This window comes from Epinephelus fuscoguttatus, linkage group LG3, assembly GCF_011397635.1.
Source record: "Epinephelus fuscoguttatus linkage group LG3, E.fuscoguttatus.final_Chr_v1".
NCBI classification, from domain to species: Eukaryota; Metazoa; Chordata; class Actinopteri; order Perciformes; family Serranidae; genus Epinephelus; species Epinephelus fuscoguttatus.
The window spans coordinates 178,863-203,996 of record NC_064754.1 but is presented as its reverse complement, the minus strand read 5'-3'; the positions used below and the strand labels follow the sequence as shown (position 1 = coordinate 203,996).

The 25,134-nt window shown below is 41.9% G+C and overlaps 1 long non-coding RNA gene across 1 annotated transcript; it reads left to right on the top strand.

Moving 5' to 3' along the window:
* Positions 1 to 972: 972 nt before the first annotated feature.
* LOC125885893 (uncharacterized) lies at positions 973 to 22,333 on the top strand. The gene is made up of 3 exons (XR_007448951.1): positions 973 to 1,257; positions 14,462 to 15,103; positions 22,229 to 22,333. It is a non-coding gene; the product is annotated as an uncharacterized LOC125885893 (long non-coding RNA).
* Positions 22,334 to 25,134: the final 2,801 nt, after the last annotated feature.

The window sequence follows — 25,134 nt, the reverse complement described above, 5'->3', positions numbered from 1 at the left end:
TTTATTGTTTAATCTTTTATTGTACTTGGTTTTTATTGTAAAGTGTATTGAGACCATGTACCATGGTGATTTTGCACTTTAAATAAATTGATTGATTGATTGATGTAAATATATATATATATATATATATATATATATATATATATATACATATATATATACATATTGTAAGCTGAACAAGATTATTAAATAGTAGCATGTAAAGGCCATTGTTTTTGTTTTTGTTCGTCATTAGTGGTATTCAAGGCCGGGATGCTCTCAACTTTTGCGCACTTCTGCACTTTAAAGGCTACTGTTTTTAGACTGTCTGTATATATTTATACATTTTTTCAATTTTATTCCTTTGTGATCCTTTGTGATCACGCATGTGTGAGGCACTTTTTCTAGCTTCTGATTTTCTGTTGTAAGATGTCTGTATGTATGTTCTGATGGAACTGAATGCTTTTTGTGGCTGCAGTATGGGTGAACAAGCCCAGGACAAATTTCCCACTTGTGGGACAATAAAGTTCATCTTCTTATCTCATATTATCAGGTAGCTCTAATAAGTCTTTAAAAACTCTCCAGCTAATTCAGAATGCAGCGGCACATGTATGAACAGGAATATCACAAATCACAATTTGCCTCACAGGGCTTTACAGCATACGACATCCCTCTGTCCTTATGACCCTCACAGCTGATCAGGAAAAACTCCCCAAAAAACCCTTTAACGGGGAAAAAACGGTAGAAACCTCAGGAAGAGCAACTGAGGAGGGATCCCTCTTCCAGGACGGACAGACGTGCAATAGATGTCGCACAGAACAGATCAGCATGATAAATTAACAGTAATCCATATGACACAATGAGACAGAGAGAGAGAGAGAGAGAGAGAGAGAGAGAGAGAGATGCAGGTAATGACAGTAGCTTACAGCAACATTATTGAAAGTAATAATATTATAATTAATGATAATATATTAATATCTACATATGTGACAATAGTCATATGTGTATAATAACAGTAGAAGTATGACTAATGACTAATGATGGCAGCAGCAGCAGCAGCAGGAGGCATCTGGCAGGACCACGGCAGCAGCACAACCACACACGTCACGCTGTCCAGGCACCGCTGTGATATGAGTTAATCTGAGAGACAGTGGAGCACAAAGGCTCCGGAGAAGAAGCCGAGTTAGTGACATCCAGAATGGCCGAGTTAGCAAGATGCAGTAATAGAATACGAGAGAGAGAGAGAGAGAGAGAGAGAGAGAGAGAGAAGGAGAGAAGGTGCCCAGTGTATTATAGGGGGGTCCTCCGGCAGACTACTCAGCCTAACTAGGGGCTGGTACAGGGCAAGCCTGAGCCAGCCCTAACTATAAGCTTTATCAAAGAGGAAAGTCTTAAGTCTAGTCTTAAATGTGGAGACGGTGTCTGCCTCCCGGACCGTAACAGGAAGATGATTCCACAGGAGAGGAGCCTGATAGCTGAAGGCTCTGGCTCCTGATCTACTTTTGGAGACTTTAGGGACCACGAGTAACCCTGCGTTCTCAGAGCGCAGTGTTCTGGTGGGATAATATGGCACTATGAGCTCTCTAAGATATGACGGAGCTTGACCATTTAGAGCTTTATAAGTTAACAGTAGGATTTTAAATTCAATTCTGGATTTTACAGGGAGCCAGTGCAGAGAAGCTAAAACAGGAGAGATATGATCTCGTTTCTTAGTTCCTGTTAGTACACGTGCTGCTGCATTCTGAATTAGCTGGAGAGTTTTTAAGGACTTACTAGAGCTACCTGATAATAGAGAGTTACACTAATCCAACCTAGAGGTAATAAAAGCATGGACCAATTTTTCTGCATCTTTTTGGGTCAGGATAGGCCTAATTTTCACATACTGATAAACTGATTCTATGGAAAGACTTTTAGGTTATCAATTTCAATTCCATATGTCAGAACTTGATCAAGGGTATGGTTAAAACAGTGAGTGGGTTCATGTACACCCTGACTGAAGCCAGTGAAATCTAATAATGAGATAAACGCGGTAGCCAGGGAGTCATTATCAACGTCAACATGAATGTTAAAATCACCTACAATAATAACTTTATCTGATTTATAAGAGAATTCAGATACAAATTCAGAATACGGGCCAGGAGCACAGTACACTATAACAAATAAAAGTGGCTGCGAGGTTTTCCAGGTTGGATGTAAAAGACTAACTAGGTTTAGGGCTGATTAACAGACTAGAGTTAAAAATGGCTGCAACTCCCCCTCCTCAGCCGCTGCCTCGAGGAATGTGGGTATTATTATGACTGGGAGGAGTGGACTTATTAAGACTGACATATTCATCTGGATACAGCCAGGTTTCAGTGAGACTGAGTAAATCAATATGATTATCTGATATTAATTCGTTTACTAACACTGCTTTAGACGATAGAGACCTGATATTTAACAGTCCGCATTTAATTCTCCTGTTTTGTCTTTCTGTCACAGAAGAGGTTTTAATTTTTATGAGGTTGTTATGCACAACTCCTCTTTGTTTAATTTTAGATCTAAATAATTTAGGTGGTCGGGGGACAGACACCGTTTGTATAAAACTATGAAAACTATGGCTGGGTAACTGAACTAGAAGCTCAGAGAGGCGTATAGGACTGCGACTCTGAGTCCTGATCTCAACTGTGGGTTGTCACGGTTTTGAATTACTAATAAAATTTTCCAGGTTCCTAGAAATGAGAGCAGCTCCATCCAAAGTGGGATGAATGCCGTCTCTCCTAATAAGACCAGGTTTTCCCCAGAAAGTTTGCCAATTATTAACAAAACCCACATCGTTTGCTGGACACCACCTGGACAGCCAGCGATTAAATGATGACATGCGGCTAAACATGTCATCAGTGGTCAGATGTGGGAGGGGTCCAGAGAAAACTACGGAGTCCGACATCGTTTTTGCATATTCACACACCGAGGCAATATTAATTTTAGTGACCTCTGACTGGCGTAACCGGGTGTCATTGCCGCCGACGTGAATAACAATCTCATTAAATCTATGTTTAGCTTTAGCCAGCAGTTTTACATTTGATTCAATGTCGCCCGCTCTGGCCCCAGGGATACATTTGACTATGGCCGCTGGTGTTGCTAACTTCATGTTCCTCAGAATAGAGCTGCCAATAACCAGAGTTTTATCCTCAGCGGGTGTGTCGCTGAGTGGGGAAAAGCGGTTGGAAACATGGACAGGCTGGTGGTGAGCCGTGGGCTTCGGCTTGGAGCTACGCTTTTCCCGGACAGTTACCCAGCCTCCTGGCTGCACGGGCATTACCAGAGGACCGCTAGCGTAGGCTATGCTATGTGGCTCTGCACCGGCTACAGGGGGCTGGCTAATTACCGCAGCTACTGAGTGATTTTCCATGGTGTGGAGCTGCGCTTCTAATTCACTAAGCCTCGCCTCGAACGCAGCAAATAAGCTACACTTGTGACAGTGGTAATTGTAACAAGTGTAGCAAATAAGCTACACTTGTTACAATTACCACTGTCACTAAAGGAGGCAGAGGCATAACTGAACATCTGGCACACCGAGCAAGAAAAAGCAGAGGGAGAAGCCATCGCTAACTATTAAGCTAATGTAGCTAATAGGGCTAGTAACGTGCAAACAACAGCTAAGAGATTAGCAAGAAAGTCGTAAAAGGAGGAGAGCTATAAGTGCTTAGACAGAACTAGTGTTGGTTAAGACTTGAAGTAGATGTTATGCAACTGAAGTGAGAAAAGCAGAAAGCAGGCTAGTAGAATTCACTGGAGTAGCTGTCACAGAAAACACCGGAAATGACACAACACGTTTACCGCAATATGTCAGCACGTAACCCTCCTGGCTAGAGCTACCTGATAATAGAGAGTTACAGTAATCCAGCCTTGAGGTAACAAAAATGTCGACCAATTTTTGTGCATCTTTTTGGGTCAGGATAGGCCTAATTTTCACAATATTACGCAGATGAAAAAATGCAGTCCGTGAGGTTTGTTTTAAATGAGAATTAAATGACAAATCTTGATCTAATCTTACTCCGAGGTTTCTTACGGTAGTGCTAGAGGCCAGAGCAATGCCATCTAGAGAAACTATGTCATCAGATAAAGAGTCTCTGAGTTGTTTGGGGCCAAGAACAATAACTTCAGTTTTGTCTGAATTTAACATCAGGAAATTGGTGCTCATCCAAGTTTTTATGTCTTTAAGGCAATTATGGAGTTTAGTTAATTGATTACTTTCTTCTGGCTTCATCGATAAATACAACTGTGTATCATCTGCATAACAATGGAAATTTATAGAGTGATTTCTAATGATGTTACCTAAAGGAAGCATATATAGAGTAAATAGGATTGGTCCGAGCACAGAACCTCGGAGAACTCCAAAACAAACTTTAGTATGTAAGGATGATTCATTATGAATGTGAACAAACCGAAAACGATCAGATAAATAAGATTTAAACCAGCTCAGTGCAGAACCTTTTAGGCCAATTAAGTGATCCAGTCTCAGCAGTAGAATTTGATGGTCAATAGTGTCAAACGCTGCACTAAGATCTAATAAAACAAGTACAGAGACAAGTCCTTTGTCTGAAGCAATCAAAAGGTCATTTGTAATTTTAACTAGTGCTGTCTCAGTGCTATGATGCACTCTAAATCCTGACTGAAATTCCTCAAATAGATTATTATCATGGAGAAAATCACACAGCTGTTCTGCGACTACTTTCTCAAGGATCTTTGACATAAAGGGAAGATTAGATATTGGTCTATAGTTGGCTAACACCTCTGGATCCAGGGTGGGCTTTTTTAAGAGAGGTTTAATTACAGCTACGTTAAAAGACTGTGGTACATAGCCTGTTAATAAGGATATATTGATCATATCTAATATATGAGTGTTAACTAAAGGAAAGACCTCCTTAAGTAGCCTAGTTGGGATGGGGTCTAAGAGACACGTTGATGATTTAGATGAAGAAATCACTGCGGTCAATTCTTGAAGAGAAATTGGGGAGAAGCAATCTAGGCAAGGCAAGGCAAGGCAAGGCAAGTTTATTTGTAGAGCACAATTTGTACACAAAGTAATTCAAAGTGCTTTACAGAACAAGAAAATGCATTAAAATCACAATACAAAATAAAAACATAAATAATCATTATAAAATGAACTTTAAAAGAGAAGAGTGCAGATAAGATCCTTTCAGTCATATGCACAGTGAAACAGAGCTGTTTTGAGCCTAGATTTGAACATTGTCAGAGTAGAGGCCTGTCTCACATCTTCAGAAAGACTGTTCCAGATTTTAGCTGCATAAAACTGGAATCCTGATTCCCCATGTTTAGTCCTGACTCTGGGCACCAGCAGGAGGCCGGTCCCTGAGGTCCTCAGAGTCCAAGATTGTTCATATGGCACTAACATGTCAGAGATGTACTTTGGTGCTAGGCCGTGGAGAGACTTGTACACAAGCAGAGCTGCTTTAAAGTCTATTCTCTGAGCCACAGGAAGCCAGTGTAGAGACCTGAGCACAGGACTAATGTGCTCGTACTTCCTGGTTTTGGTCAGGACCCGAGCAGCAGCATTCTGGATGTACTGCAGCTGTCTTACGGCCCGTTTGGAGAGGCCAGTGAGCAGGCCGTTACAGTAGTCTAACCTACTAGAGACAAATGCATGGATAAGTCTCTCCAAGTCAGGCTTAGACACTATCCCTTTGATTTTGGCAATGTTTTTTAGATGGTAAAAAGCTGCTGATGTTATTGATTTGATGTGGCTGTTAAAGTTCAAGTCTGAGTCCATTATTACCCCGAGATTTCTAACCTGATTTGTAGGTTTTAGAGAGAGACTGGAGGTGACTGCTGACACTTTCTCTTTGTTTCAGTGGACCAAATACGATGACTTCAGTCTTGTCTGAATTTAGCTGGAGAAAGTTGTTTTGCATCCACACACTGACCTGTTGGATGCAGTGACAGAGTGAATCCACTGGTCCATATTCACCTGCTGTCAGTGAGACATAGATCTGAGTGTCGTCTGCATAATTGTGGTAGGACACATTATTACTTTGTATTAACTGGCCTAAAGGCAGCATGTAGAGATTGAACAGAAGGGGTCCCAGGATTGACCCTTGGGGCACCCCACAGGTCAAGGCCATGTGGTCTGAGACACAGTTACCAATTTCAACAAAGTACTTCCTGTCTTCTAGATAGGACTTCAACCAATTTAGGGCAGTGCCAGAGATGCCCACCCAGTCCTCTAGTCTCTGTGAAAGGATCTCATGATCGACAGTGTCAAAAGCAGCACTCAGATCTAGCAGGACTAAAACTGAGACTTTGCCTGTGTCAGTGTTCAGGCGGATGTCATTTGTCACCTTAATAAGAGCGGTCTCAGCGCTGAGATGGGGTCTAAAACCTGACTGGAAAACATCAGAGGAGTTGTTCTTTAGGAGAAAGTCAGTAAGCTGTTGGTAAACAACTTTCTCAAGGACTTTGCCTAAAAACGGCAGATTTGAAATGGGCCAGTAGTTGTTCAGTACTGTGGCATCAAGACTGCTCTTCTTTAGGAGAGGCTTTATGACCGCAGATTTCAAGGCCTTTGGGAATGTTCCAGATTGTAGTGACATGTTAACTATGTGAGCGAGTGGTGGTAACAAACTGCTCAGCACAGACTTTAGAAATCTAGTGGGTAACACATCGAGGCAGCATGTAGACGAACTCAGACTGGTGATGATCTCTTGGACAGTTTTGTCAGTTACAGGTGCAAAATGAGTCAGCTCTAATTGTCTAGGTGGCTGCAGGGTTGTTATTGGTGTTGTGGAATTGATGGCATTTTTAATGGTCTGAACCTTGTCGCAAAAAAATACTGCAAACTCATTACACTTAGATGTGGAGATCAGTTCCAACGGCAGTTGAGCTGGAGGGTTTGTTAATCTGTTCACTGTTGCAAATAAGACACGTGAGTTGTTACTGCAGTTTCCAATAATTTCCGAAAAGTACCTCTCCCTTGTTCTACGTAACATCCGGTTGAACACATACAACTTTTCTTTATAAATTTCATAATAAACATGAAGCTTCGACTTTCGCCATTTCCGCTCGGCCCTCCGGCACTCCCTTTTCTGTGCCCTGACCGAGTTGTCATTCCTCCATGGCGCCTTCTCCCTTTTTTTAACCATTTTAACCTTCACAGGGGCAATGGTGTCCAGAACATTCAAAACACTCAAAGTAACAGAGTTCAACAAATCATCAACATTAGAACATGAGGCATTTTCAAAGCTTATCATTTCCATGAACAGAGCACCTGTACTGTTATTTATGTGTCTCCTCCGAACAACTGCAGGACCAGCCGGTGGTTTGGGAGAAACAGACAGGTCAAAGAAGACACAGAAATGATCAGACAGAGCAACATCAACCACACTGACGTTTGAAATATTAACCCCCTTTGTAATGAGCAGGTCTAAATATATATATATATATATATATATATATATATATAATCTAAATATATATTAGGTCTTACAGCTGTGTTTGAGGTTAGATAGGTACTATCTGAGGACAGGAGGTCATGAATTTTGCCTCTAATAGTTAGAATTTTGTCATTAAAAAAGCTCATAAAATCATTACTGCTAAGGGCTAAAGGAATACAAGGCTCAATAGAGCTTTGACTCTCAGTCAGCCTGGCTACAGTGCTGAAAAGAAACCTGGGGTTATTCTTGTTTTTTCTATTAATGCTGAGTAATAGTTTGCTCTGGCATTGCGGAGGCCCCTCTTATATGTTTTGAGACTGTCTGTCCAGATTAAATGAGATTCTTCCAGTTTGGTTAATCGCCAATTCCCTTCAAATTTTTTGCAATATTTGTTTTAACTTACGGGTTTGAGAGTTATACCAAGGAGTGAACTTTCTTTGCTTTGTTAACTTCTCTTTAAGAGGAGCTACAGAGTCAAGTGTTGTTCGCAGCGAGCCTACGGCGCTATCGACAAGATGATCAATTCGGGAAAGGTTAAAGTCGGTACAGGAAACCTCTGTTACTGAAGGACTTGGTATTGAATTTAACGACAGAGTAATCATTTCCTTAAATTTTGCAACAGCACTATCTGATAAACATCTAGTATAGTAACTGTTGCTGAGTGGCATGTAATCGAGTAAAAAGAAATCAAAAGTAATCAAATAATGATCCGATAGCGAGGGATTCTGTGGAAAGACTTTTAGGTTATCAATTTCAATTCCATACGTCAGAACTAGATCAAGGGTATGGTTAAAACAGTGAGTGGGTTCATGTACACCCTGACTGAAGCCAATGGAGTCTAATAATGAGATAAACGCAGTAGCCCCTGGATAATGTTTATCTCATTATCAACGTCGACATGAATGTTAAAATCACCTACAATAATAACTTTATGATTTAAGAACTAAACTGGATAAAAACTCTGAGAATTCAGATACAAATTTAGAATACGGGCCAGGAGCACGGTACTCTATTCAAACAGCTCCAACCTGCCGACTGTTGCTGCTTCCTCTGCTGCCGCTTTGCAACCTACCTCCACCCCAGCTCCTCCCTGACTGATCAGTGTCATCTCTGTTTATTACTGCTGTTCTGTTCTGTTCCCGGGGTCTTTGCTGCTGTTCCATGTAGGTGAATTGAAGGACAGAGAGGCCCAAGAACAGTCATACCACCAAATACAAAACTGCAAATGTTAATAAAGTTTCTTTGACTGAACATTATTTAACATGAAATCAATGACGTCTTTCTGCTCGATCTTCTGTTTTCTGGCTCCCCAAAGGGGGCATGGCCTTCACATGTGTGACGTGTGGTCTGATGTACTGGATAATTTAGAACAGTGCACTCTGGGAGTTGGAGTTGAGTTTTGTCCGTAGTTTTTCTGTGACCTTTGACCTTTGTCGGATAAACACAGTGTAGATACGAACAGGTCGGCTCACAGAGTGATGATGATAAAATTTTAAATTTAAATGACTTTAAGACATCAGCGTGAGTAGTTTAATAAAAATACTGACTTCCTCACACAGCAGGAAAGGCTACAGGTTTACAGTCCTGCCTTCAACACCATCAATTCAGCTCTGCTTCAGGACTGACCCTGACTCGGAGGACCCTGAGGACCCTCCAGGACCTGTAAACCTCCAGGATCCTGAAGACCCTCCAAGTCTCACCTCCAGTCCACCTTAAGACAGTGCAGAAGAGAAGGTGAGTTGTCTACAGAGGATGAACCACAATCTGTATTTAAAGGTGGACGATGTGTCTCTCCATCTACAGCAGTCTGATAAAAAAAAAAAGATAAATAAATGATGTTTCACCCATCTGTTCACATGGAGGGGGCGGGGCCAGCCAGCAGGGGGCGATCCATGTTTATGCAGAGTGCATGTGATGGAGCTCTGTAGCCTTCGAGGGGCACTGTGTGACCTGCAGACTGATGAACACCTGATCAGTATTCAGAGGTGGAGAAATCAAACACACACAGATGGAGCTCCTGCAGTCTATCCGATTAGTGAGGAGGAGGATGAAGCTCCCTGATCTTCATCATCAGCTGCACATATCAATCACTGATAATCAAACACAATCAGATCTGACTTCACTGCAGCCATGGTGAGGAGGAGGAGTAAGAGGAGGAGGAGGAAGAGGATGATGATGTTGCTGCAGCAGGGTGTTAAGTGACAGTAGGTCGGGTGGAGGCTGCGTTCACTCATCTAACCACAGAAGAAGAAGCTGATCCTGACCCTGATCCAGACCCTGATTCTGATCCTGAACCAAGTCTGGACCCTCAAACCAGTCACCAAACAAGTGATGACCAGTCAAAAATGTCCTCACTATGTAGCAAGTACACACACACACACACACACACACACACACATATATTTATAGTTCTATAAAACATATAGGCCACACCTCCCAAAACATTTATACATTTCTAAATGTATAAATGTTTCAGGATGTGCGGCCTATATGTTTTATAGAAATGTATAAATGTTTCAAGATGTGTGGTCTATATGTTTTATAGAAATATATAAATGTTTCAAGATGTGTGGTCTATATGTTTATGGAAATGTATAAATGTTTCAGGATGTGTGGCCTATATGTTTTATAGAAATGTATAAATATTTCAGGATGTGCGGCCTATATGTTTTATAGAAATGTATAAATATGTCAGGATGTGTAGCCTATATGTTTTATAGAAATGTATAAATATTTCAGGATGTGCGGCCTATATGTTTTATAGAAATGTATAAATATTTCAGGATGTGCGGCCTATATGTTTTATAGAAATATATAAATATTTCAGGATGTGCGGCCTATATGTTTTATAGAAATGTATAAATATTTCAGGATGTGTAGCCTATATGTTTTATAGAAATGTATAAATATTTCAGGATGTGCGGCCTATATGTTTTATAGAAATGTATAAATATTTCAGGATGTGCGGCCTATATGTTTTATAGAAATGTATAAATATTTCAGGATGTGCGGCCTATATGTTTTATAGAAATATATAAATATTTCAGGATGTGCAGCCTATATGTTTTATAGAAATGTATAAATGTTTCAGGATGTGCGGCCTATATGTTTTATAGAAATGTATAAATGTTTCAAGATGTGCAGCCTATATGTTTATAGAAATGTATAAATGTTTCAGGATGTGCGGCCTATATGTTTTATAGAAATGTATAAATATTTCAGGATGTGCGGCCTATATGTTTTATAGAAATATATAAATGTTTCAGGATGTGCAGCCTATATGTTTTATAGAAATGTATAAATGTTTCAAGATGTGTGGTCTATATGTTTTATAGAAATGTATAAATGTTTCAAGATGTGCAGCCTATATGTTTTATAGAAATGTATAAATGTTTCAAGATGTGTGGTCTATATGTTTTATAGAAATGTATAAATGTTTCAGGATGTGTGGTCTATATGTTTTATAGAAATGTATAAATGTTTCAAGATGTGTGGCCTATATGTTTTATAGAAATGTATAAATGTTTCAAGATGTGTGGTCTATATGTTTTATAGAAATGTATAAATGTTTCAGGATGTGCAGCCTATATGTTTTATAGAAATGTATAAATGTTTCAAGATGTGTGGCCTTTATGTTTTATAGAAATATATAAATGTTTCAGGAGCCTTTATGTTTTATAGAAATGTATAAATATTTCAGGATGTGCGGCCTATATGTTTTATAGAAATATATAAATGTTTCAGGATGTGCAGCCTATATGTTTTATAGAAATGTATAAATGTTTCAAGATGTGTGGTCTATATGTTTTATAGAAATGTATAAATGTTTCAGGATGTGCGGCCTTTATGTTTTATAGAAATGTATAAATATTTCAGGATGTGCGGCCTATATGTTTTATAGAAATATATAAATGTTTCAGGATGTGCAGCCTATATGTTTTATAGAAATGTATAAATGTTTCAAGATGTGTGGTCTATATGTTTTATAGAAATGTATAAATGTTTCAAGATGTGCAGCCTATATGTTTATAGAAATGTATAAATGTTCCAAGATGTGTGGTCTATATGTTTTATAGAAATGTATAAATGTTTCAAGATGTGTGGTCTATATGTTTTATAGAAATGTATAAATGTTTCAAGATGTGCGGCCTATATGTTTTATAGAAATGTATAAATGTTTCAAGATGTGCAGCCTATATGTTTATAGAAATGTATAAATGTTTCAAGATGTGTGGTCTATATGTTTTATAGAAATGTATAAATGTTTCAAGATGTGCAGCCTATATGTTTTATAGAAATGTATAAATGTTTCAAGATGTGTGGTCTATATGTTTTATAGAAATGTATAAATGTTTCAGGATGTGTGGTCTATATGTTTTATAGAAATGTATAAATGTTTCAAGATGTGTGGCCTTTATGTTTTATAGAAATGTATAAATGTTTCAAGATGTGTGGTCTATATGTTTTATAGAAATGTATAAATGTTTCAGGATGTGCAGCCTATATGTTTTATAGAAATGTATAAATGTTTCAAGATGTGTGGCCTTTATGTTTTATAGAAATATATAAATGTTTCAGGATGTGCGGCCTTTATGTTTTATAGAAATGTATAAATGTTTCAGGATGTGCAGCCTATATGTTTTATAGAAATGTATAAATGTTTCAAGATGTGCGGCATATATGTTTTATAGAAATGTATAAATGTTTCAAGATGTGCGGCATATATGTTTTATAGAAATGTATAAATGTTTCAAGATGTGCGGCATATATGTTTTATAGAAATGTATAAATGTTTCGGGATGTGCGGCCTGTATGTTTTATAGAAATGTATAAACGTTTCAAGATGTGCAGCCTATATGTTTTATAGAAATGTATAAATGTTTCAAGATGTGCAGCCTATATGTTTATAGAAATGTATTATTGTTTCAAGATGTTCAGCATTTCCACAGAAACAAGTGAAACAGACTCAAGGCCCGTCTGTCAGCGGCTTTCAGTCTCTGGTTTCGCAGACTTTACCTGATGACAGTGAACACGTCACAGTGCGTGAGGCTGCAGAGGGGGGACATTTAGATTCAGCTGCTGTTTCACTCTGACTGCAGGAATCTGAGGATCTGATGGAGGACAGGCCGCCACCAATCGATCATCATCATCCTCCTCTTCCTCCGTCCTGACCTCCATCATCCTGCCGCTTCAGCACTTAAACACACTGATTACATTCACACCTCAGAGAGTGAAACACTGCTGCACTCTGACTGAGTGTTAATTAAAACACAGCTCATGATAATCCCCCCCCCCCCCCCCACCACCACCACCACCAACCCGCCGACCCCCGCGACCCTGTGGAAGGTGAAGCAGCAGTGTCCTGTTGATCAGTCGATATGAGCTGATGGAGCCTCAGAATGCCAATCAATACATTCTGATGGTGGAGGAGGGGGAGTCTGATGCTAACAATGCTAATCACACACACACACACACACACACACACACACACACACACACACACACATATAAACACACACACACACACAGAGACACACACACAGAGCGATCAGAGGATCGTGGGAAATGGCCCACCCAGGTATTGATCTGTGAGGATGAGGGGGCAGAGTGTGTGTGTTGAATCACTGATGAGCGGCAGCAGCTGCCTGGGAGCCTCTGAGCAGGGCAGTGAGGTGTGAAGACCGAAACCAACAACATCCATCAGTACTTCATTCGGACAGGTCACAGTCTCTTCTGAGCTAACATGCAAACGTACCAACATGCTAACCTGCTAACATGTCTCTCCTGAAAAAAACTCACCTGAACTGTTGAAGTGAAGTAACCTTGAAACACAGCGACACGTCGACCGGGCTGCTTGCTGAGAGGTAAGACACTCTCACTCTGTGTGTGTGTGTGTGTGTGTGTGTGTGTGTGTGTGTGTGTGTGTTGTGACATCAGCAGGTCGTCTCAGCCGGACAACCTGCTGATGTCACAACAACAAAAACTCTTTTTTCTTCTCTTCTCTTCACACGTTAAATTTACTCACACACACACACACAAACAAACAAACGCAGTGGAAACAGCAGGAATGAAAAAGTGAAAGTACAGAAAGAGTTTCCTTCGTGAGGTCTGCCAGTATCTGTGTGGACAGCGCCACTGGCCGCGCACATGTGAGATGTTGACAGTGACAACGTGTGTGTTGGCTTCGTCGAGTGTACCAAGGGCAGCACGATGCTGGAATATGACAGCAAAAAGAGGGGGACCTCGACACTTAAGAGGCACATGACAAAGGCTTGCCATGGAAAGAAAGATGCTAGTCAGCCTTCAATGTCCACGTTTGTGTGCTTAAAAAACATCAATCAATCAATCAATCAATCAATCAATTTTATTTATAAAGCCCAATATCACAAATCACAATTTGCCTCACAGGGCTTTACAGCATACGACATCCCTCTGTCCTTAAGACCCTCACAGCTGATCAGGAAAAACTCCCCAAAAAACCCTTTAACGGGGAAAAAACGGTAGAAACCTCAGGAAGAGCAACTGAGGAGGGATCCCTCTTCCAGGACGGACAGACGTGCAATAGATGTCGTACAGAACAGATCAACATGATAAATTAACAGTAATCCGTATGACACAATGAGACAGAGAGAGAGAGAGAGAGAGAGAGAGAGAGAGAGATGCAGGTAATGACAGTATCTTACAACAACATTAATGGAAGTAATAATATTATAGTTATAGTTCTGGTTACTGTGGTACAATATGTTGAAAGTATGTATTAATACCTGGCAGTATACATGTGTGACAATAGTCATATGTGTATAATAACAGAAGAAGTATGACTAATGACTAATGATGGCAGCAGCAGCAAGAGGCATCTGGCGGGACCACGGCAGCAGCACAACCACACACGTCACGCTGTCCAGGCACCGCTGTGATATGAGTTAATCTGAGAGACAGTGGAGCACAAAGGCTCCGGAGAAGAAGCCGAGTTAGTGACATCCAGAATGGCCGAGTTAGCAAGATGCAGTAATAGGATACAAGAGAGAGAGAGAGAGAGAGAAGAAGAGAAGGTGCCCGGTGTATTATAGGGGGGTCCTCCGGCAGACTAGGCCTAAGTCAGCCTAACTAGGGGCTGGTACAGGGCAAGCCTGAGCCAGCCCTAACTATAAGCTTTATCAAAGAGGAAAGTCTTAAGTCTAGTCTTAAATGTGGAGACGGTGTCTGCCTCCCGGACCGTAACAGGAAGATGATTCCACAGGAGAGGAGCCTGATAGCTGAAGGCTCTGGCTCCTGATCTACTTTTGGAGACTTTAGGGACCACGAGTAACCCTGCGTTCTCAGAGCGCAGTGTTCTGGTGGGATAATATGGCACTATGAGCTCTCTAAGATATGATGGAGCTTGACCATTTAGAGCTTTATAAGTTAACAGTAGGATTTTAAATTCAATTCTGGATTTTACAGGGAGCCAGTGCAGAGAAGCTAAAACAGGAGAGATATGATCTCGTTTCTTAGTTCCTGTTAGTACACGTGCTGCTGCATTCTGAATTAGCTGGAGAGTTTTTAAGGACTTACTAGAGCTACCTGATAATAGAGAGTTACAATAATCCAGCCTTGAGGTAACAAAAGCGTGGACCAATTTTTGTGCATCTTTTCGGGTCAGGATAGGCCTAATTTTCGCAATATTACGCAGATGAAAAAATGCAGTCCGTGAGGTTTGCTTTAAATGAGAATTAAAAGACAAATCTTGATCAAATGTTACTCCGAGGTTTCTTACGGTAGTGGCAGGAGCCAGAGCAATGCCATCTAGAGAAACTATGTCATCAGATAAAGAGTCTCTGAGTTGTTTGGGGCCAAGAACAATAACTTCAGTTTTGTCTGAATTTAACATCAAGAAATTGGTGCTCATCCAAGTTTTTATGTCTTTAAGGCAATTATGGAGTTTAGTTAATTGATTGCTTTCTTCTGGCTTCATTGATAAATACAACTGAGTATCATCCGCATAACAATGGAAATTTATAGAGTGATTTCTAATGATGTTACCTAAAGGAAGCATATATAGAGTAAACAGGATTGGTCCGAGCACAGAACCTTGCGGAACTCCAAAACAAACTTTAGTACGTAAGGATGGTTCATTGCGAACGTCAACAAATTGAAAACAGTCAGATAAATAAGATTTAAACCAGCTTAGTACTGAACCTTTTAAGCCAATTAAGTGATCCAGTCTCTGCAGCAGATTAAACCGAGCTCTGGCTCATATTTACAGTTAAAGGGCCACGCTGGGTCGGGTCAGGCCGGGTCAGGCTCGTACAGAACATGCACGGGCTCGGGTGGGGTTGGGCTGGATTTTTTGGGCCCAATCTGAGCTCTAACTCATGTATCCATGTACCCACAGACACACATACCCATGTAACCACGTACCCAGGTACCCATGTTCCCATGTACCCACATTCTCAGGTACTCACATACCCATGTACCCACAAACCCACGTACCCACATATTCCCATACCTATGTACTCACATACCCATATGCCCACAAACTCACGTACTGAAGTATTCACGTACCAATGTACTCACGTAGCCCCGTTCACATGATTCACGTACCCACGTACTCACCTACCTATGTGCCCAAGTACTCACATTCCCATGTACCCAAATACTGACATACCCATGTCCTCACATACCTATGTGCTCACGTTCCCATGTACTCACATATTCATGTTCACACATACTCACATACCCAAGTACTCACATTCATTAATGTTGTTGTAAGCTACTGTCATTACCATCTGTCCTGCATCTCTCTCTCTCTCTCTCTCTCTCTCTCATTGTGTCATATGGATTACTGTTAATTTATCATGCTGATCTGTTCTGTACGACATCTATTGCACGTCTGTCCGTCCTGGAAGAGGGATCCCTCCTCAGTTGCTCTTCCTGAGGTTTCTACCGTTTTTTCCCCGTTAAAGGGTTTTTTGGGGAGTTTTTCCTGATCAGCTGTGAGGGTCATAAGGACAGAGGGATGTCGTATGCTGTAAAGCCCTGTGAGGCAAATTGTGATTTGTGATATTGGGCTTTATAAATAAAATTGATTGAATTGATTGACATACCGATGTACTCACGTACTCACGTTCCCATGTACTCATGTATCCACTTATCCACATACACACGTACTCAGGTCAAGTACTCACATTCCCATGTACTCACGTACTCACGTACCCATGTTCACACTTATCCACTTAACCACCTACTCATGTACCCATGTCCTCGCATACTCATGTACTCACGCACCCATGTACCCACGTACTCATGTTCCCATGTACTCATGTATCCACTTATCCATGTACACATATACTCAGGTACCCACCAGGGGTCGCGTTAACCAGATATGTCGGTCACTGTCACCGTTTTTTTAACAACAATGACCGGAAAATCTGAAGGCCGTCTATCATTTTCACTTCATTTTTCATAACGTAGTAATTTAATGACAATTTGTCATTGCATGTCCATGTATTGAGCGTGTTGGATAAACACTGAATGAATAGGGCATATTGTTCTGACCATTTAATTCATGTAGTTATGTCTGTAGGCTCGGTGACACAAAATTAAAATTGTAATGAAGTGATTATGGTATTGAAAAATGTGTTCGGTTATGCACTGTTGTGTTATTTTAAATTATAAACACGGTATTTTCTCCTCCTTTTCTCCTCTTTTCTGTGTCCGACTTCCTTTTGGTACGATCCACTCTATCCAGCTTGACAGAAGCGCTCATGGCTCACATGAAAAATAGACCAGACACCGAACTGAAGTGCTGTGGTGTGTGGATGTCTGTTCATCTTTTCGTTCATGTCCTTATTAACGCACACTTTATAACTTGCTTGTTGGATTTATTAAAAACGAACGAGTGAAAACTAAATGTTTTTGAATATCTTTATTATCATTTAAAAACGAAAATTAAAATGACCGGTAAAAATAGATTATGACCGGATTTTTATGACCCTGTCGGTCAAAATGACCGGCGACAAAAAAGTCTAGCGCAACGTCTGGTACCCACGTACTAAGGCACCCATGTACTCAAGTATCCACGTACCCACGTACTCACATCACTATGTACCCACATACTCAAGTACCCATGTACTCACGTACCCAAGTATACACATATGTGCCCCTGTGGGCACACACACGTACTCATCTACCCACATACTCACATACCCACACACTCACGTACCCACGTACCCACGTACCCAAGTACTCACATCACTATGTACCCACATACTCAAGTACCCATGTACTCACGTACCCAAGTATACACATATGTGCCCCTGTGGGCACACACACATACTCATCTACCCACATTCTCACGCACCCACGTACCCACGTACTCATATACCCATGCAAATATACACTTACCCACACACTCACGTACCCACGTACCCAAGTACCAAGGCACTCACTTTACCACGTACTCCCATACCCACATACCCATGTACCAACAAACTCACGTACCCACATTCTCATGTACTCACGTACCCATGTATGCACCTTTTCACGTATCCATGTACTCATGTATCCACAAATCGAATCAATCAATCAATCAATCAAAGTGATTTTTTTATACAGCACATATAAAAAGGACGCAGTGTTGTTGAATAAAACCTCAGAATGATCAGAGACACCAGAGGTCACTGAGAACAAGTCCATGCTCAGGTTTGTCTTCAAAGTGTTGACGGAGGACAAGCATCTTATGCCTGTTGATATTACATTTATAAAATAAAGATAATGAAAGAATCAATCAGTGCGTGTCAGTGGTTCCACATGATTTCAGAGACACAGGTTCAGGAGAAATGTGAATTTATGAGTAGATGGTCATGGGACTGATTGATGACAGCCAATCAGAGATCAGAGAGGTCACAGTCAAGGTGACAGCCTGCTGGGGGAGGGGGGGGTCATGTTACAGGAAGCAGCAGAGCCCAGCGGGGACACTCTGAATTATTGATCAACTTAATGGACAAACTTTCATTTTTTTCTGCCATCATGTTGAGTTTTGACTCTGAGAGGACAACAGCCACCGCCACCTGAGATTTCCCATGAGGCCTCAGTCACCGGGATGCTAAGGAGACATGACACGCCTCATCGTGTCCACCAGAGAGACAGATAGAGACAGACAGACAGCTGATTGAGAGACAGACAGACAGACAGACAGAGAGACAGAGACAGTGGGGGCTGGCACTGTTTAGTTGGACACTGTGATGTCACAATGACACTTCTGGTCTCTGATTTCAAAATAAAAGTCTGTGATGACATATGTCAGATTTTTTATGTCTCATCTTCAGAGTTCAGAGACGTGTTGATTTTTGTCTCACATCATGACGTCATCATTAAAGCCCCTACAAAGAACTTTCATTTTGAGTTGATTTTGGTGACCCTGTGGACAAAAGCGGTAGTGTTTTGCCGGAATGAAGCCTACGTTTCCCATGAGCTCTAGCGCGTATTGTCATAAAGACCCTTACCTGGCTCGCGCATGTGTTTGTTTTGGGGAGGAATGAAACAGCAAGACGGGAAAACTTTGCCCCCGCTCCTATTGGGGATCCCAGCTCACCTCTGCTGCGCCCCAGCTCCACCTCTCCGGCGTAAGCGCCACCGCCGCCGGGGTAAACGCAGCAGTCGGCTGGTAAGGCTGAAGGCCTATTTGGCGAGCACTTCCACGGCTTCTTGGACTGAGTATGGAGCGGTGCCTCACCTCTTTATTTCTCGGCACTTGCTGGACCCTGTCGGCGCTTGGCTGGTACCTGTCGTCGGCCCGGATGAGGTGTTCCAGCCCTGCGGCCCCTGCTGTCCTCGTCCCTGCTGGCTCGGGGTGAATCTGCGCAACCTGCGGCCTCTGTGTGTGGCTCCCCGGACAGCTAACGCCGTGAACCCGCCAGCTCCTGCCAGGATTGGTCTGGTAAATGCTAGATCGCTAGCGAACAAAACGTTTATCCTGAAGGATTTCCTGACTTCCCGAGGATTGGATTTTCTCTGTGTGACTGAGACGTGGCTGACTGTTGGTGAGTCCAGCGCTTTCACAGAACTTTTACCCGATGATTGCTGCTATTTTAACTCCCCGCGGACGTCGGGTCGAGGAGGAGGAATAGCGACTATTTATAAGAGTCACTATAAATGTAAGCAGCTAGGTAAGATGACGTGTGCCGTCTGAGTGCCGTAAATTGCTTCGTCCTGGAAGCAACCTGGGGCGGACCTGGAGACAGTTTCCTAAAGGTATGGATATACACTATATAGAAATAGCTTATCTTCACACCAATGGTCTAATTTGCTGTTGTAGGTCACGCACAGACATCAGCAGAAACGAGAGACTTTTGCATATCCAGTTAAAAGTTCCTTGTAGCGTCTTTAAATCAGAGAGTTGATTTCATGACCGCCATGACAGTGATGGTATCAGTGACCATCAGTGACACCTTCACCACCACAGTCATCACTACTGATCGCCATGATGATATCAGTAAATGTGTTTCAGGATCTATGAGTGGCCTCACAGAGACGCTCTGAGACAGCTCTCAGATAGGTGACATTCATCAGCAGAGAGTAAAAAACTGGGGGAAAAAAAAGTGGAAACACTAACAGTAAGGAGAAATCTTCGCCAAACTCTGGATGTTTGTGACGTCAGCTCCTGAAGGTTTTTTTCTCTTTATTGATGGATTAATGTGTCACAGCTCAGAAGGCTCCAAACTGATCCTGATCAGAGACCACATGGAGAAATAAAACTGTCTGATGTCAACGTCACTGACAGGAACCATCAGTCATTAAAAACTCTTTATTGAAAACACTTATTAAAAAATCATCTGGAGTTACGTTCATCTTTATATTTTGAAGGCTGTAACGAGGACTTCCTGTTTGGTTGTGTGTGACTTGTGTTAGTTTAATGATAAGGCTGATGATGATATTGATGATGATGATGATGATGATATTGATGAAGATGATACTGATGATGATGATGATGATATTGATGATGATGATGATGATGATGACGACGACGACGATATTGATGATGATGATACTGATGATGATGATGATGAAACTGATGATGATATTGATGATGATGATGACGATATTGATGTTGATGGTGATATTGATGATGATGATGATGATGATGACGATATTGATGATGATGATACTGATGATGATGATGATGATATTGATGATAATGATGATGATGATGATGATGATGATGATGATATTGATGATGATGATGATGGTGATATTGATGATGATATTGATGATAATGATGATGATGATGATGATGATGATGACGATATTGATGATGATGATGATATTGATGATGATATTGATAATAATAATAATGATGATGATGATGGTGATGATGATATTGATGATGATGATATTGATGATGATGATGATATTGATGATGATATTGATAATAATGATGATGATGATGATGATGATGATATTGATGATGATGATGATGATGATGATGATAATCAATAAATCAGTTTTATTTATCACAAATCACAATTTGCCTCACAGGGCTTTACAGCATACGACATCCCTCTGTCCTTATGACCCTCACAGCTGATCAGGAAAAACTCCCCAAAAAAACCTTTAACGGGGAAAAAACGGTAGAAACCTCAGGAAGAGCAACTGAGGAGGGATCCCTCTTCCAGGACGGACAGACGTGCAATAGATGTCGTACAGAACAGATCAGCATGATAAATTAACAGTAATCCATATGACACAATGAGACAGAGAGAGAGAGAGAGAGAGAGAGAGAGAGAGAGAGACAGAGAGAGATGCAGGACAGACGGTAATGACAGTAGCTTACAACAACATTAATGAAAGTAGTAATATTATAATTATAGTTCTGGCTACTGAGGAACAATATGTTGAAAGTATATATTAATATCTGATAGTATACATATGTGACAATAATCATATGTGTATTATAACAGTAGAAGTATGACTAAGGACTAATGATAACAGCAGCAGCAGGAGGCATCTGGCAGGACCACGGCAGCAGCACAACCACACACGTCACGCTGTCCAGGCACCGCTGTGATATGAGTTAATCTGAGAGACAGTGGAGCACAAAGGCTCCGGAGAAGAAGCTGATAGTGACATGCAGAATGGTCGAGTTAGCAAGATGCAGTAATAGGACACGAGAGAGAGAGAGAGAGAGAGAGAGAGAAGGTGCCCGGTGTATTATAGGGGGGTCCTCCGGCAGACTAGGCCTAAGTCAGCCTAACTAGGGGCTGGTACAGGGCAAGCCTGAGCCAGCTCTAACTATAAGCTTTATCAAAGAGGAAAGTCTTAAGTCTAGTCTTAAATGTGGAGACGGTGTCTGCCTCCCGGACCGTAACAGGAAGATGATTCCACAGGAGAGGAGCCTGATAGCTGAAGGCTCTGGCTCCTGATCTACTTTGGAGACTTTAGGGACCACGAGTAACCCTGCGTTCTCAGAGCGCAGTGTTCTGGTGGGATAATATGGCACTATGAGCTCTCTAAGATATGACGGAGCTTGACCATTTAGAGCTTTATAAGTTAACAGTAGGATTTTAAATTCAGTTCTGGATTTTACAGGGAGCCAGTGCAGAGAAGCTAAAACAGGAGAAATATGATCTCGTTTCTTAGTTCCTGTTAGTACACGTGCTGCTGCATTCTGAATTAGCTGGAGAGTTTTTAAGGACTTACTAGAGCTACCTGATAATAGAGAGTTACAGTAATCCAGCCTTGAGGTAACAAAAGCGTGGACCAATTTTTCTGCATCTTTTCGGGTCAGGATAGGCCTAATTTTCACAATATTACGCAGATGAAAAAATGCAGTCCGTGAGGTTTGTTTTAAATGAGAATTAAAAGACAAATCTTGATCAAATATCACTCCGAGGTTTCTTACGGTAGTGCTAGAGGCCAGAGCAATGCCATCTAGAGAAACTATGTCATCAGATAAAGAGTCTCTGAGTTGTTTGGGGCCAAGAACAATAACTTCAGTTTTGTCTGAATTTAACATCAGGAAACTGGTGCTCATCCAGGTTTTTATGTCTTTAAGGCAGTTATGAAGTTTAGTTAATTGATTACTTTCTTCTGGCTTCATAGATAAATACAACTGTGTATCATCCGCATAACAATGGAAATTTACAGAGTGATTTCTAATGATGTTACCTAAAGGAAGCATATATAGAGTAAACAGGATTAGTCCGAGCACAGAACCTTGCGGAACTCCAAAACAAACTTTAGTATGTAAGGATGATTCATTATGAATGTGAACAAATTGAAAACGATCAGATAAATAAGATTTAAACCAGCTTAGTGCAGAACCTTTTAGGCCAATTAAGTGATCTGGTCTCTGCAGTAGAATTTGATGGTCAATTGATGATGATGATGATGATGATGATGATGACACTGATGATGATGATGGTGATGATGATGATCATGATATTAATGATGATGATGGTGATGGTGATGATGATGGTGATGATGGTGCTGATGATTATGATGATTATGACAACGATGATGATGATGATGATGATGATAATGGTGATGTAATGATCATGAGGATGATACTGATGATGATGATGATGACGACGATGATGACCTGTTTGGTTTGATCCAGGTGTGAATGTTTCACTGCCCAGTCTCAGCTGATGTTCATGTGTTCATCATGTGTTCATCGTGTGTCCATCATGTGTTCATCATATGTTCATCTTGTGTTGGTCTGGTGTTCATCATTTGTTCATCATATGTTCATCATGTGTCCATCATATTTTCATCATGTGTCCATCATGTGTTCATCATGTGTTTATTATGTGTTCATCATGTGTTCATCATTTTTTCATCATTTGTTCATCATGTGTTCATCATGTGTTTATCATTTGTTCATCATGTGTTCATCATGTGACCATCATGTGTTCAGTGGCTGTCTGCAGGTCTCCACTTTTAGTAGTGCACACTGTACTTCCAGTCAGAACTATATAATCAATATTATTAATAGTATTATCATGATTATTAATATTATTTTCATTGTTATCATTATTAGATCACTATTATTGCTATAAAATTACTAAACTGTTAGTGTGATGTACTATACATTGATTGCTAATATCATTACTATTATTGCATTAATGAAGAGAAGAGCAGAGCTGTCAACTGATCACCACCTGGTGGTGAGTTGGATCACTTGGCAGGGGAGGATGCCGCAAAGACCTGGCAGGCCCAAACGAGCAGTGAGGGTCTGCTGGGAACGCCTGGTGGAAGAACCTGTCAAGATGATCTTCAACTCCCATCTCTGGGAGAGCTTCGACCGCGTCCCGAGGGCAGAGGGGGACATTGAGTCCGAATGGGCCTTGTTCTGCTCTGCCATTGTCAAGGCGGTGGTTGCGAGCTGCGGCCGCAAGGTCGCTGGGGCCAGTCACGCTGGTAATCCCCGAACCTGCTGGTGGACACCAGAGGTGAGGGGAGCCGTCAGGCTGAAGAAGGAAGCCTACAGGGCATGGATGGCCTGTGGATCAATTGCTAGCAGCGGCAATTGCGGAGGAAAAGACTCAGGCATGGGAGGAGTTCAGTAAGGCCATGGAGAAAGACTATCGATCGGCTCCAAAGAGGTTCTGGCAAACCGTCCGGCACCTCAGGGGGGAAGGCGGCAACTTGCTCACACTGTTTACAGTGGGGGCGGGGAGCTGCTGATGTCAACTGGGGACATCGTTGGGCGGTGGAAGGAATACTTTGAGGAGCTAGTCAATCCCACCAACAAATATTCCAGTGAGGAAGAAGTCGGCGAGGTAGTGAAGCAACTCCGCGGCGGCAGAGCCCCGGGGGTGGATGAGATTTGCCCTGGATATCTCAAGGCTCTGGATGTTGAAGGGATGTCCTGGTTGACATGCCTCTGCAACATTGCGTGGACATCGGGGACAGTGCCTCTGGAGTGGCAGACCGGGGTGGTGGTCCCCATCTTCAAGAAAGGGGACCAGAGAGTGTGTTCCAACTGCAAGGGGATCACACTCCTCAGCCTACCCGGTAAGGTCTACTCCAGGGTGCTGGAGAAGAGGGTCTGGTCGATAGTTGAACCTCAGATTGAGGAGGAGCAATGTGGTTTTCGTCCCGGACGCGGAACCGTGGACCAGCTCTTTACCCTCGCCAGGGTGCTGGAGAGGGCATGGGAGTTCGCCAACCAGTCCACATGTGTTTTGTGGATTTGGAGAAGGCTTATGAGCGTGTCCCCAGGGGCATCCTGTGGGGGGTGCTCCGGGAGTATGGGGTTGGTGGCCCCTTGCTAAGGGCCATCCAGTCCCTGTACTGAAGGAGCACAAGGCTGGTTCATGTGGCCTGTTCCCGGTGAGGGTTGGACTCCGCCAGGGCTGCCCTTTGTCACTGGTTCTGTTCATAACTTTCATGGACAGAATTTCTAGGTGCAGCTGAGTGGTGGAGGGTGTCAGGTTCGGTGACAGGAGGATCTCGTCCCTGCTTTTTGCAGATGACGTGGTCCTCTTAGCCCCATCGAACAGTGACCTCCAGCTCTCACTGGGGCGGTTTGCAGCCGAGTGTGAAGCGGCTGGGATGAGAATCAGCATCTCCAAGTCTGAGGCCATGGTCCTCAGCCAGAAAAGGGTGGATTGCCCACTCCAGGTCGGGCGGGGAGGTCCTGCCTCAGGTGGAGGAGTTTAAATACTCGAGATCTTGTTCACGAGAGAGGGTAGGATGGAGCGGGAGATTGACAGGTGGATTGGGGCGGCGTCAGCAGTGA